At 43.5% G+C, this 13,567-nt stretch overlaps 2 pseudogenes; one reads left to right on the top strand and one right to left on the bottom strand.

The window, feature by feature from the left end:
- Positions 1-2,431: 2,431 nt before the first annotated feature.
- Positions 2,432-5,017, top strand: LOC146200535 (uncharacterized; annotated as a pseudogene).
- Positions 5,018-9,353: 4,336 nt separating this feature from the next.
- LOC146200534 (uncharacterized) lies at positions 9,354-12,303 on the bottom strand (annotated as a pseudogene).
- Positions 12,304-13,567: the final 1,264 nt, after the last annotated feature.

Genomic DNA, 13,567 nt, shown 5'->3' with positions numbered 1-13,567 from the left:
GTACACGTTTATTTACACCTTTTTACATCGACGTATTTACAATAATGTCGTCGGGTGCGACATCAAACAGAGGGTTAACTGCAACCGAGTGAACGATCGGAGGTCAGAGGCTAGCAGAATCAGGCCTTGGCCTCCTGCTACACTTTAGGCCGGAGTCGAGTCCCTTGAGACCTCCGTCAGCCTTGCCTCCCTCCTCGAACAACCCGTCTGCCCTCGACTCTCGTCCGAGCCCAACTCTGCTCCGAACCCCACTCTGTTCTGAGCCCAACTGTCCAACGCTCGCTTTCTTAGCGTTACCCAAAATTCCAGTTTAGTCCGTTGACCAATCAACGTACGCCACTCAGTGGCCAATAACATGCAGTCCTTTAAAATGGGCTGGCCAATCATTGTGCCTCATACACCCTCTCCTACGCATGTCAAATAAAACACACACAAAGCACGCACTAAGCGGCGAGTGGTTGCGCACACAAACACATACATCTGCAACTTTTCCCTCTCCATACTCCTCCCACGCAAGAGGCGCCAAGTAGTCGCAAAGACAAACGGCGTCGACGGTTACACTTCCGAAAATACATAAAAACACACACGCGCGAACCTCAGGCCCAAACATTCCGATCCCTGCTCTTGGTCGGTAGCGCGCGGGCGACGGATTCAAAGGGACGTACGGGCGTCTTCCCGGGAAGACATGTCAACAGCGGCTCCCTCTACCGCGCGTTCTCCCCAGGTCCGTGTTACGCCGCGTTTCGGGATTTATGGCCTCCGCACCCTCTCCACTCGAACCGGGAGACACAGGAATTAGCGCCGAACCCACAACCACTGCGCTTACGCTGTGCGCTCTAACTGCACTGCCCTGTCTCCCTCGCGGCACGGGACGGAGAGAGCCGGCGGCGTCGCCCGCTGCCATGTGTTCTGGGCTCAGTGAGAAGCGGTCGTCTGCGCGACCGTCCTAAATCTGCCCGCGTCAAGCTGCCCCTTGACCTTGGTCGCCCCTTCCGAATTTTGCTTCCGTGCGAAGCCCGCAAACTTAACTAAAGCCAAGAGACAAAACAGGAATTTTCGAGACATTACTGTTAAGCTCTCATCTTGAAACTAAGCCAGGTCTAATCCGACTGGCCGACTTACGCCGCCCTAGTCCAAGGGCTCCCGGCCACCGTCTAGGCGGATTTAAGAATTCCTTTTTTCCCGCGTGCTAATTGTGAATGGAATGCGCTGCCCGCCGACGCTGTTGATTGTCCAAAGATTCCCTTATTCTCAGCGCACTTGCGCATAAGTAAGTTGAATATACCTCTCCCCAACAAATGACCACCATATAAATATTCTGTTGTTTGATTTATCCTTTGTGTTTGTAGCATCTTTTTTTTTGCTTTTGTTGATTTCAATTGTAAATTCCTGCCTAATGCTTGATAACAAGGCTGACAGCACATGTATAAATAAATAAATAAATAAATAAATAATTGGCGTCAGCCTATCCGGCTAGATCAATCTCTGTCTGTTGGAAATTAGTTTTACCACTACCTGAATTGAAAGAGTAATATTAAAAAGTGAAACACATCATGTGTGCGAACCGTTATCGTGTCATATCCTTAACGGCAAAGATTAGGTCCCCTTTCCCTAATTGTTTTTGTACAATATACCAGCTGGCAGTTACAAATCACTTGTGCACGTAAAAAGAAACCGAAAATTACAAGTCTAGAATTTACACATATAGAAGGGCCTTCCTCAGGTTGCAGGACTTTCGGTTGAAGGTACTGAGAACGGGAACAGCATGCGGGGCATTTGGGCGCGGGGGTTGCGGTTTACGCGACGTTTTGATGCAGGTTTTCTGGTGTGGAGCTTTTTTATGGGGGCTTCCGGCACGCTGTCGGGGCTTTTGTAACAAGAGGCTGGCACTCGGGGCAAACACCGGTACCTATGCGGACATCACCCTACAAACTATGTACGAATCCACCCCAACCGGAGCAAATGATTTCTCGTCTAAAGTCTTCCGTAAGTGATGTTCGATTTAGAACGCTCAATGTGGGGTAAATTTCGCCCCCCAAAAAAGAGAGTACTTTCAGTTCGCAGGGGACCAGAAAAATGTACTTTCGCCTTTCAGCGGGAGCAGACTTAAGCCGCACTCACACTACACAAAATATTCGGCGAGCGAAGCGGATTCTCTAAGCCGGAAAAAAGGGGCCTGTTCTCATCTACCCCTCCCGCGACGGCGGAACCGACGCAGAACTCCGGCTGCTTCTCGTTTTTTTCACGAAAGCAGCGAGATCGCACGGCAATTTCTTTTTCGGTATCGGGAGTTCGCGAATGGAGCGAGAGCGCGCGGGAGCCCGCAGACATTTCGCGCGCATTTCTCCCCGCTCTGCTGTCTGCTGGTACCGCGCCTGCTATTCCTCATTCGGTGGACTGCTGCTACGAACAACTAGCATAGCTAGCTAGCATGATGGCTAGCATTTCGGAAGAGGAGGAGATTGCTTCCATCCTCCTGTGCAGTTCCGTAATGGCCATGCTTGAAGAATTGCGAAGGGCTGAGCAGCCCGTATCGCGGCGGAGGCGGTGGTGGGTTCGCCCGTCTTTGCAGAAGCGCGACAGGCTGGGCCAGGCAAACAACCTCTTGCCACTGCTTCGCGACCGTGACGTGGAGTACTACAGAGAGTAAGTTGACGTTAACTACATGGTGTTTTTTATATCTGACCTAAACCGTGCTAAGGACTGCATGTGCTGTCGTCATTGTCGTGTACTCGGCAGCTTCCTGCGGATGTCACCGAGCAGCTTCGATACTCTTGTGGAACTCATTAGGCCCCGCATTTCCAAGCAGGACACACGATTCCACAAGGCAATACCATCAGACCACCGCGTGGCACAAGTTATTAGGTAAGATGAAAAATATTCGAGCAAACTGTCAAGGTCGACCTTATGTTTTGTGTACGTTTGGTTTCATTATTATTGTGCTTTCTAAACAAAAACTTTGCCATATCTGTACACTAGTTCACAAAAGACGCAGAATAACTGCTAGCCAGAGGAACTTAAAAATCTGCTCTCGTAGTTATGGCGCTTAATGAGGTCAACTTTAAAAAAAACATACAAATTATATTTGGTGCTACAGTAGAATCCCTCTATAATAAACACTAACGTCGTAGAGAAATTGCGGTCTAATTGCGGACTGCACTTTTTTCTTTTTCATTTATATTTAAGACAATTTTCTGAATAAACGGGTACTGCAATGAGCGTCTGTTCATGGCGACGTACCTCCTGCTGAATGATGAACAGCGGAATGCACGCAGACCGTAGGCATCGCAAGGCGCGGCGGAGGATGCAAATAGATATGGACCTTATAAGATGAAACGCTTTTATCCATCATTTATGATGTGTAAAATGTGTAAGCCATCTCAAATTTAAAAAAAGCGCCATTTTTCAGTATGGCCTTGGGAGCCATGAGGAGAGGCCAACTTTATAAAAATTGCTTTCATTTTTTTCATACTCATGGGAATGCGGTGGTTTCGCAAGAGTTATTCTAAATGTGAAAGAAAATAAATTATTTGCACATTATGGGATGACAGCAACTGGCTGGCAGGTATTTATAATCTTCCATTTCTAAATCAGCCCTACATGTTTATCAAGTAGCCAGTGAATTTCTAGACATTGTTCTCAAAGTCATGCCATTACCAACACCTGATATAGCAAAGACACTGGTATAGTAAAGATCTTTACTGATCAAAGCAACTTAAAAACTGAGAGGTTCTTTTGAAGGAGTCTTGAAAATAATATATACATACATATATATAGTCTAACATTTGGTTTGGAAGTTCTACTGTGCAAATATTTAACGGATTAGCATCGTGCTTGCATAGGATATTTTGTATTTCACTTATTTTGCTTTCCCCATTTCAGATTTTGGGCAGTTGGGGATACCCTCCTCTCTTCTGCAACTTGATCTCTGAACTCTGCCAGGCAATTTGGGAGGTACTCGGCCCTATATATCTTATAAGACCATCATCACCAGGCGAATGGTTGAGGGTAAGTAGTCTCCAGTTCTTTGCTTTCTAACCCCACACTCCTGGGATCTTTGAGGTATTGGAAATTAAAAAAAAATCATATAGCCTGAACCATCAACAGCACCGTTGTAATGTGATTAAGAAATGAATATTTTCCATCCTGTGTGCTAAAAAAAAGTGAACATTGGAAATATTCTGTACATGATGTGTATTAGGTAAAATAAAATTCAATCCTACACTTTTAAGGAATACGAAAGGTTCAGAACCACTGTACTGCATGAAGTGTGTTGCACATAGCATGTGGCTATACAACAAGCTTGCTTTAAAGCACATAAACTGCACTGCGATGAGCAATAAAGTTTCTACTTTGTCCCACTTTTAGATTGCCAATGCCTTTGAAAAGATAGGCAGATGCCACATTGCATAGGTGCCCTAGATGGCAAACATGTCAATATAGAGTGCCCAATCAAGTCTGGAAGCATCGATAGAAACTATAAAAATGCATTCAGCAAGTCGATGCTTGCAATCAGCGATGCCCACTACAGGTATAACGTCGTCCATTTAAGGCAAAAGATGACAATGTCAAGCGAATTATATCGGCATGTGTTTGACTGCACAATGTTTTAATGAAGGAGACACCTGCCTCCCGTGCAGCCTACTGCCCTACAGGTTATATAGATCAGGAGGACTGGCAGGGGCAGCTCACAGAAGGGAGCTGGAAGCAGGAGACTGAAGACAGCGGAGCGTTGGAACCTATTCCTGCCATGGGTTGTCACTCAACTAGGTAGTCAGGTTGTTGAATAATATGTGCATGAAAACTAGAATACTGTTCACTCTTTACAACTCACACTGACGGGCTTATGATCAGTAGTTAAACACGTCACGACCAGCTGCAGAAAACGTTTTCACTTTCATGTCATGCGTGTTTTCTTTTCAGGCTTGCATATGCCACAAGAGACAAGCTGTGCAACTACTTCATTGGCAGCGGCAAGGTTTCTTGGCGAGAAGACATAAGGGGCACCAGAGTGTAGCAATGGTAAATTTTATTTTGCTGTTGTGCTAATTTTCAACAACATACTTCATATTTCACAGCTAATATTGTTGCTTATGTTGAAAATGTTGCCCTTACATGCTTTGTTTCAATCTAAACAAATAAGTGTGAAGTGCATATTGTATACGAGATAAATACATTTGGCAGTGACCTGACTATTTGTATAGGGGTTGACAATATACCTGTGTTGTCATACATGCAGACTATATACAGGTATCTTTTTTGGTTGCAAAAGAATACAAGGCCTTCTCAGTATTGTAAAAATTGCATATAACAGTCCATGTCATTGGCTCAGTGGTTACGGCAATCGGTTGTTGACCTGAAAGACGCGACGGTCACCTTTTCATGGCAGAGGCCCATTTACTATGAGGCTAATGAGCATAGTCAACTCATTGTGGAAAACAAAATGAACCAGTAAAGGTAATGATAGATGCAACATTAAGAGAGTAAAGTGAATCAGGAAAGAAATGTGATTTAATGCATATACATCGAAACAAATAACATGGCATGGACAGGACATGTAAGGCAAAGGCAAGGTAAGCAATTGTCTTTAACGATAGCAGTCCGGATTCCAACAAAAAGCGTGCGTGATGACAGTGACAGCAGCATTTTGAAGGGTGTCTGATGACTTGAAAGCATAAACATAGTACCTGTGTATTGTATACACTGACTCTTGTTTTACCTTTGTTGTCGCTTTGCAGCTCGACGTGCTTTTTTCAGCATTAGTGCCATCCTTTGAAGAAATCGCATACAGCATTGCAATACATTAATTGAACAAGTATAACATCAAGTGGTGCAGTTTATGTGAGCGTGTGTTATACTATAAATAATGAACTTCATATAGAGGGGGGCGGGGGGGGGGGGGGAGGGGCGCTTCAAGTACCTTTCCAAGTCGCAGTCATCTTCTACCTCTCTTTCTAGTTGGCTATAAAAGTGGGTGTTTAAATGGCATGGTTGTAGTATTTGCACTGCACTTTGGTGACTGCAAACAAACGTCTTACATTCTCGAGACGCTTGCCGTTCAGATGCTATAGCCTGAGGTATGCTTGGGCTGCTCGAATCCACCCCTTACAAAAATGGTCGTCAACAGTCTTTAGAATCTGTATTAACACCTTATTGACTTTATCAATATTGTACGTACTTTTAATCTCTATGAACATGAGTAAATACGAAGTTCATACACGATTACTTTTGTGTATTTAGATCAGTTCATACAAAGTTAGTACATAGCAAGTTAGGTGAATATACTTCTCTGTATATACTCCTGTCAATATAGAGCAGGGGCGTAGCCAGGACTTTGTTTCGATGTCAGAGCACCTTCCGAAAGTTTTTGAACTCCTTATTTCGGCCTTTTTTGCAATTTTTTCGATTGGTGCCATGTAACGCCCCCGAAAATTATGTCTGGTTATACCACTCACACAACTATTACAATATATTGAAGCAATTTGACATGTAGAAAAAATGTTCAATTGGAAAGTATATATATATATATACCTTCACTTAACAGCAATATGTATAGTCCCTTAGCTGACCGAGTGCATGCTTGCTGTTCATTGCAACTCATATTTGAATTACGTTTTTATTAAGAATAACATGTGTAAAAAAAAGAAATGGGAAAGGACAATTGATACGATCCATTTGCACCAATTGATAAAAACGTATAAGGTTATATTGAAAAAATTTAACTGGTTACAATTTAGCTCTTTCTTCGTCAAGCGCTCTTGTTGAGGACGCACTGAGTCCTGTTATCGCGTTCGCTCCCTCCATTAAAGACAAAAACACCACAAATGGATGGTAAACACGGACAGCACGGCAGCTACCGCGCCGCCGACTTGCCGGTGCACGGCGAATGCGCGCTGGGGTGTTGTCGGGTTACATCGCGCGATGCTCTCCAAGACGCGCACGCCCTGGACGCTCGGATCCACGTAGCTCAAAAGCTATATGGGCGGGACTTTAGCATTATTTAATGGCTTATACACACAATTATTGAGCATATGCATATGTAACCCCCCCCCCCCCCCCAGCCCCTCCCCTCCGCCCCCCTTACCTTCTCACGCGCCGAAATTACTAGAAAATGGAGGGCGCTTTTCCCTTGCGGGGACAAAACTTAATCAGAAAAAAAAATTTTATTGACTCGATCGGGATTAGAAGTGTGCGCGCATACGCCGCCGAGCCACCCCGCTGTGCATGCTATACGCACCGGCCAACCACTTATAGGCAAACTGATCGGCACCCGCCGCCGACATTTTCTCTCTCGCCGCGCTCAGTATGTTAGCGATTGCCTTATTCACTTCCGCGCAGCAGCTCCCGTCGAGGCAGCGGCCATATCTCAGCCCATCTTTTCCTGACCGCGCGCATCGTATGTTTCGCTCGCGGAGGTTATCCGACACCACCCAGCAGCCTTTGGGCATGTGCGTCAACCGAGCCATCTAGCCCTCTTCAGCTTTTGTTTGCTATGTTTTTGCTGTAGGTGGTGTCTGTAGCCGCGCTAATGGTAAGGTAAGAGAGCGGGGGGAGGGAAGGCGCAGAAAGGAGAGGGGGTGCCCGGCGAACTAGCACACGCAACGGCACAGAATGCGCCTGCAGAAACACGTATATTCGCTCGCTGCCTTCGCATCGCGCTCATGCAGCCTCGTGAATTATATCATCGCACCGACCTTGCTATATAAATCAATTAAGCACCCTTACGACACAAATAATTACACGCATTTCACCATGCAGAACGACGGGATATCGACCAGCTGTAGCTGAACATATTCATCCATCCATATGTTGCGATCCATTGAGAACGTTATGTCAGTTCTTCACATGCGACAGAGCGAATATGTTCACCTTTGAATATTAGCTTAGGTTATGTCTCACAGCCATGGAAAAAGGCGCGTCGATAATACATTTGTACTGCGGCGAAATGACCGGCAAGCCGACGAGACTGCCTGCCGCGATGAAGACACTGGTGTAAAATCCACTTATGGATAAACAGTTTGGATAGTAAGGGGAAGACAACGAAGGCGCTCAACCTACAGTGGTGGTGGTGAAAACTTTATTTCCGTAAAGAGAGAGAGAGAGAAAAAAGAAAGACATTTGTCAAATGATCAATGGGCTTCTTGCCGTTGGCTTTGTGATGTGGCCGTCAGACCGTGTCTTTCGGCGACTTCCAAAGCCCAGCTCACCGTCCTACAGATTTGTCTTCTCCAGGGGTGGAAGCAGGCTGGAGCATTTTGGAGCAGCTCACGCCGCAATAATACCATTTTGGAGCAACTTTGGAGTAATGAAAGGAGAGTTTTGAGAAATTTAATTATGTTTTGCAGTACGCGTTTCTTAGGGAAACCGCTTTTGATAGTTAGTTTTCTATTCCTGATATGCAAAATTGCTAATTTGATTCCTTTTGTGTAACATTAAATGCTTTTTCAGATTATGTGTGCATCCCTGACAAAGACAAATGGTCGAAACATGTAAAGATGTTTAAAGTAACACATGCTGACCTAAGGAGCAATTGCTGAGCAAGGAGCAAACTAGCAGTTAATGAAATGCTTGCTTGAGCACTTCATAACTGAACATCATGTTTGACCTATTGGCTTTCCCCATTTTGTCTGTATAGATTCAAATGTGCAGTATATCACTTTGATGCATTCAAGCAACTTCCACTAGATTGAAGACATTTCGGCTCTCTATCTTGTGCATGTACTTTTGTAATCCTCACCTCTGCTGATAAATTCCCAAGCGGTAGTGCCTTCAGGAAAGATAGATGGCACTCAAGGGTATAGCCTTTTCATCATTCAGCTTCTTTACTTCACATTTCTAGCAATTGGCACCTTCTACACACCACCCCATAACACTTCAAGTACATGTATGGTTTTTTGTGACGAAGGTTTGACATGCTTGTCTTTGACAAAGGCGCTTGGTGTTGAAGAATCAGCTTGTTTTCACAGAAAAATTATTAGAATTGCCATTTTATTTGTATTAAGCCCAGCACAAGACGTGTTACACCTCTGCCACCGGTGCACTGCCGTCATTCCCATGTTCAAATAATTTTGATAGCAAAAACATTGTGGCAGTTGCTTCGAGCAATTTTGGAGAAGTATTCTTTTTTGTAGCAGGATAGAGCAGGGAAAGGAGTTTGCAGTAGAATGAAGCAAATGGAGCAGTGCTTCCACCCCTGCTTGTCCTAGCAGTTTGCAAACACAGAATTTAGCCACACGCATGTTCAAGGTTTGCTTGAGCTGAGCGCGCCCCCTCCTCAGACTCTGATGTCACTTGTACGTACACGAGCTGAGATATATCAGTTCTCGCTTGGTAGAAGGTAGAAAATATATGCCTCACGATTCCATGGAAATAGCCAGGAGTAGCAGTTCAGTGCTACTACTCAAGGACATAATTACTGCAACCAGTACACAATAATCAAAAGACATCATGTGTTTCTGTGCACTTCGCAGCACAAACAGCTGCTCGTGCACTCGAAATATACAAACTAGCCTCTATCGCAGACTGGGAAAAGCAGTCGTTAAATTGGATTGAGAATGCTATCGTACCAGAGCCTCAAAGTGTGAGATACATATGTACAAAGGATTAATGATGTAGTGGTGAAAAAATGCACTTACTCATCAGACATACCTTAACACACCTTTAAATGAATGAGTTTATTAAGAAGAAGAGGGTGCAGGGCCACTGCATTGCATAATACAAATGTGCAATACAGAAAAAAATGAACGGTAAATACATGGACAGCCTTGTAATCTTTCTGCAGAAACAAGCAACACAGATATAAGAACATACATTATTTATGAGGTAAAAACATTGATTCCTGAGTGCACACTTACACACATAAAGAATAGTACTTGTATCAACTTGTAGGCAGTTATTTATGATATCATGCAATAAATGAAATGTCTAAAAATATGAAATCTAATAGAGTACAATGGGGGGGCTAGTTGGTAATGCGTTATTGAAAAACTGGACTGTGCCAAAAGGACGGCACAAGAGAAGAACTAAGAGCACCGGATGAACGAATATGTCCAACATAGCCAGTGAATTGTCATCAAAGATATGGCTGATGTTACTGCAGCCCATGACTAAAGCCGTGTCCAATATATGCCTGTCATGGTCATGCTGCTTGCTATGCACATGCTCTGTCCAGCAAGTGTATATGCAAGTATACTACTTTCAAGAAGCTGCAAAGGTAATTTTGCCCATTCTTGCACCTTTGCACCCCCCCAAATGATACAGATTGATGGCTTCTCCACAATGGGTTGTGCGCAGTCGGCATGCAACTGATGTATAGCAAGCAAAGACACATTGCTTTTATTTGGCTCCTTCTTTATGCACTCGGTGAACAGTCTTGCAATCTGTCAACTGCATTTACTCACAAACAGTTAATTACCCTAGAAGAACTAGTATTCAATGCCAGTTGTCATTTTCTGGGAAGTGAATTGAGATATGAATAAAGTAGTTGGCATTGCACAACAATTTTGCAACTCGATCCCTTTAATTTTTCTTGTTATGATGTAGCCCAGCACACCATTGTACCCTTGACACCAAACCTTTGAGAAAATTTTGTGATAAATCTGACATTGAAAAACACTGACTTGATATGTCCTACCCACCCAAAGAAAAAATGCATTCGGCCCACCTAACAAACATTTATCAACAGCCTTAGTTAAGTTATATTAATTATAAGAGCAGGCCTTATCTTTGACCAAACGGTAAACACCTAAATTAACACACAAAACAATCATAGCTGAATCCACATCACAACTGCCAGCCAAACAATTTCATAATTGGCCTAGTATATATTATGGACACAAATGATTCTAAGTTTTGGCATTATAGGTATGCACAAATTTGTGTGAAATGTTCAGGAAGACTGTAGCAATTGCTGGCTGATCAATAATGATAAGTAACAAGTGGACTTTGTGAAAACTCTTCAGTATAGTAGCATAATGAACACCTGAAATAAAAACAAGAACAAGAATTTCTTCACTAACCTTAAGTATATTTATTCTCTACTGACATTGCAATTTAACTGTATGTACACTCTTCAAATATCTCCAACATTCCTCTGGCTGCACAGTATGTGCAATATAGATACTAAGTGGATATAGCTACACTGTTCGTTGGCACACATCAAATGGGCTGTCCATGCCACAGAAAATACAAATTAAATCAATGTTTCTAGTTAGATTCCAAAGCATATTCTTCTGGGATACAGCACAATTCCTGCGCAAAGGATACAGTTCCTGCGCAAAAAAGAGCTATGCATTTTTTTGCTTCAATTGCTCTGACTTCAGAGGTGTCACTGCTTTCTTTAACAGTGACAAAGCGAACGGAGCCACAGCCAACTCCACAGGCTAAAAAGACATCCACAACATTCAACTTTTGGACTGTGTACAGGACATTATCTCCTGAACTGCAAGAAGGCTCACTGTTCGCAGTTAGAATGTCAATAACTCGTCCGAATTCATTGTCACGAAACATAACAAAGGAATTCCTTCGTCGTGACTTGTCCATTGAACTGACACAATATGTGAAAGCACCAATTGTTGCCTTCTTGTACTTTATAGTGTCCTGTTCTATGCGCCCTTTTCCATAAAGGACTACACTGCCACTGTGGAACCTGGCCCTCTTCAAAGTACAACCCTTCACCAGGGACCAAACAAAGAGCCTAAGTTCATTGTTTTGCCATTTAGTGGTCATAGACAATATTCGTGGCAGACTCTGCAAAATTGAAAACTTCTGTATAATCTGTGAGTGGGCATATCGTGTTCCAGTCACTAAGCGTACAAGCTTGCCATTGACCGACTCGAATGGGAAAGCTGAGAATCCCCAAAGTGGTCCCCACAGTTTGACATGATCCACCATGTGGGATAGGATGTGAGCATTGTATGTCATGCTCTGGATGCAGTATAGCTGTTCATATTCCTTTAAGAACTCTGTTAACAGCTTTTTGATTTCTTTGATCCTGTCAACAGGAACGGAGGACTGCAAACAGAAATGCATAACCTGCACAAACTTTGTCCAATTGCAGTAATATCTGTCTGGCAAGAAATCTTTTCAAACAACTGGAGAAAAATATAGCAGCCAATCTCTCCATTCCGATGCCTTCCAGTATTTCATTTCAGACAAGGATCGTGGTAAACGTGTCATTTCCCAAATGGGTGTTAATTGTCGCAGTCTTTCATCTATTTCTTTAATGTTGCCACCAAGATGATATTGAAAGCGGCGTTTGCTGCCGAACCACAGAAAGCTGTCGACCTTACAAATCCATTGCATACAGCATGCATGTAGTCAACAACAAACGAATCCGGAAAGCTAAAAAACAGCATGAAGAACAGAACACTAGGGCCTTTAATACCTCTACAAGGTTTCCTTTCTCTCTGTGCCTGCTCTGCTTGACTGACAAAACTCTCTTGAGTTCTGGGTCTCGCAGCTCTATCCACCACTGGATAAACACGGCTGTGACCCTTGCCTTTATCAACCACTTCTGTTTGCTCGCACCATGGGCACCCATATGCGGCATTAAATTGCCTCATATTCATTATCATGCATCGCGCAACAGTGTCAACGATGCACGGCCCTGAGTAAACTTTGCACACCTTGCATTGTCCATCATCACCTGTCCATGTAATGCCTTCTGTGGAAAGGGTGTTCATTGTTTTTACAAATGGCCTGAGATATGTGTTCATGTTTGGTTTGCCTACACTAAACCATAAACCAAACAGCAGTTGCTTTTGCACTCTGTCTTTATATGAATGTTCATTCACTTCCAGTAATAATGGCCACACACTGTGCCCCGAAGATTCAAACAGTGGAACACCATCTGTATTCCATGTGACAGAGATATCACCATCTTTTAGCGGCAAGCTACAGTACGCTTGGCTTTTTGTGATATCACAGACATCATAGGCAGCACCACCACGTCTCTCTATTAGCTTTCCACTTAAAAGCACTTCCTTAAATTGAGCCTCAATATCTAGCGTTAAAAAAAATGACACAGTTTTCAGGAGCTCAGAAACCTTGTGCACCATAGTACATTGAGCACATTTTAGTTCAGTGCTTGCACCAGGTAGTGCATTCAAATATTCCAAACAGTTTGGGCAATACATGTGCGTCACATGCTCGGACTCAAAGATAGATGAAAAATTCTTGAACAACAATGTTGTCTTTGGAAAGTCAGCTCCTTGTGGCATATGTGCTTCAAGCAGTGTAAGCAGGCTTTCCATGCCCTCTTTCGAAGAATGATGCCTTAGTGTGTGTGCCATTACCATGACAATACTTTGGCCTCTTGACAGCTTTGCTGTGGGGTAGAGCAGCTCTTCCTGAAAGAGCCAATAAATAGCATGTAAAATAAAGACCAATTTACACAGGCCTGACCAACCATATTCTCAGCACCCAGCCTCGCACATTCTACTAGTTTATAGAGTAATCAAGTATCTAATGTTTTACGTTAAGACCTACAGATTATCCAAACAAATGGACCTGATATCCACAAATCACATATGCAATGCCCACTGTGATTCTACATAAGACGAAACAA

This window comes from Amblyomma maculatum, chromosome 2 (genome assembly GCF_055883805.1).
Source record: "Amblyomma maculatum isolate TAMU_Amacu chromosome 2, ASM5588380v1, whole genome shotgun sequence".
Classification (NCBI taxonomy): domain Eukaryota; kingdom Metazoa; phylum Arthropoda; class Arachnida; order Ixodida; family Ixodidae; genus Amblyomma; species Amblyomma maculatum.
This window is presented reverse-complemented; position numbering and strand designations above follow the sequence as displayed.